This window comes from Myotis davidii, unplaced genomic scaffold, assembly GCF_000327345.1.
Source record: "Myotis davidii unplaced genomic scaffold, ASM32734v1 scaffold802, whole genome shotgun sequence".
Lineage (NCBI taxonomy): Eukaryota > Metazoa > Chordata > Mammalia > Chiroptera > Vespertilionidae > Myotis > Myotis davidii.
In genome coordinates this window covers 233,336-235,528 of record NW_006295887.1, presented here as the reverse complement: position 1 = coordinate 235,528, position 2,193 = coordinate 233,336, and the positions used below count along the sequence as shown (strand labels likewise).

At 41.1% G+C, this 2,193-nt stretch overlaps 1 pseudogene; it reads right to left on the bottom strand.

The window, feature by feature from the left end:
- Window positions 1–570: 570 nt before the first annotated feature.
- Window positions 571–1,135, bottom strand: LOC102756503 (annotated as a pseudogene).
- Between the last annotated feature and the right edge of the window lie 1,058 nt (window positions 1,136–2,193).

The window sequence follows — 2,193 nt, the reverse complement described above, 5'->3', positions numbered from 1 at the left end:
AGGGGCTGCATCCTGGGCAGGTGACTGGGAACTAGAAGTCTGGGGTAAGGAGGACAGGGACTTTACTACCAAGAGCAAGTATCACTTTGTAAAATAAAAATAATAAAAAGGAAAACAAAATATACTTGACACCTTCAAATTGAGATTATAGCTTCCCCAATTTATGACCGTTTCTTGACCCAAATATTTAAAATTTGAGTCAGATTTTCATTAAATTCTGGTGTGACAAATGGGGTATATCTACTTTTCTATTTTGAGAACATTAAACAAAAAAGGATCATTTAATCACTGTACTGGTGAGAACATGGAATGGATTGGAGATGGGAGCAGCTGTTCAAAAATAGAAGGGGGGAAGACAACACTGCACAGTTTTCTCTCTCTTTTCTGTATTCCTCTCCTGTGGTACACACTTCTGTTGTTGTTCTTTTTTAATTTAAATTCATTTTATTTTTAGATGACCTACATGACATGTTCTTCCTAAAAACAATGTGTCTGCTCCAAACAAATCAGGGTCAAAATAAATGAAGAGCTCAAGATACCATCAGCCCCATTTATGCTAGTCCAGGTGTGTGGATGAAAAGCAGCAGCCAGATATGATGACAGGTGATAGATACAAATCACCAAACTTGTTAACATTGTTCCATTTCTAAACCACCCTTAAAGAAAATCATATATGGGGTCACCCCGTTCTCACGGTCCAGCAGAGCAACCAGGCCATCTGGATTCATGTTTTCACCAATAAAGAACTGGTAGTTTTTGAAATTAGCAGGATGTGCTTCCTTTGTTCTATAGCCCCAGTCATAAAAGGCTCTACAAGTCTTTGTTCTTCAAGTTTCCCTTCAATTGATTCCATGTCATCTCTGATGTAGTTCTTGTTGACTTCTTTATGAAGCCGATTTCCTGCAGAAGGCGGTTCACAACCATATCACCAGTGATTACTATGCCTTCAGTACCTTCCCTTTGGGCTTTCAGCAGAGGCATTTCCACCAATAAGCAAGTCAACAATGTTACCCTCTGTCCTACTGACCATCTTCCCCTTCACCATCAGGCACAGGCCGTCTGCGATCCCCTGGATCTTATAGATGTCAGAGAACATCTCATCGTGGCTGAGGAGGTCACAGTAGGTGATCATCATGGCAGCTGGAAAAGATGACAGAAGTGGTGGTAGCAGGGACCCAGGACTTTGAGCAAGCGCCATACCAAATGGCACTGGGGAGGTGGGGGAAGGAGGGAGAGGAACCTCTGATTTTTTTAAAGAGAAGATACGATGCAAGATGACAGCAGATGTAGTAAGACTAACCACAATGGTCAAACAGGCCTCCACCTCGTTGGGTCAGCGAAAAAAATATGGTTTAGATTCAGTGATTTTGTTAGATTATAAAGATGGCCAACTGTTGGGGTAAAAATGCCCCAAAATGTGGCTTAATTTGTCAGTTATACAAATTCAGCTTTTGGGAATATTTGGGAATCAAAGAGGGGCTGTGGTACTTTAACATAAACTAAAGTGATTTCAGAAGAATAGTTACCTCCATAGAGAATTCTAGCCCTAGAAAGGATAATGTCTATGGTGATTACTTACAGGAACGGCCCTCATTTGTGCATGTCTCCTTATTGTGCCTTTGGCGTTTTGTCACGCTGACATGTAACTTGCTTTGGGCAATGGGACAGTAGCAAATGTAATGTAAGCAGAGACATGAAAAGCATTTCAGCACTGGCCCTCCTCTCATTGCTCTTGAGATCCCGCTGAGCTGCCATGTTGAATAAGCCTGGTAAAGGTTGAGAGACTACACACACTGAGATGAGCCATCCCAGCTGAGTCATCTTACATCAGCCAGAAGACCCCAGCAGACCTGGCAACGGAAAGCAGACACACGAGTGTGCCCAGCCAACATCAACTGCGTCTAGTCCAAATAGGCAGAATCACCCAGCTGAGCCCACCAAAAACTGCCATTTCTTAGGATAGTGACTGAACAAAAGATGGTTGTTTGAGCTATTATATTTTGGGCTAGTTTATAATGTAGCAGTATCTATCTGCTACAACATCCTCGCTTTTTAATATTTGATATAAAAATAATATACTTCTTTCTAACGAATCCAATCAACTCTTGAATATCTGAATAAATGGAGAATAAGGACATGATGGAAAATAAAAATGCGCTAACAATCCCAGATTCTAAAATCTGTTGAAAAACT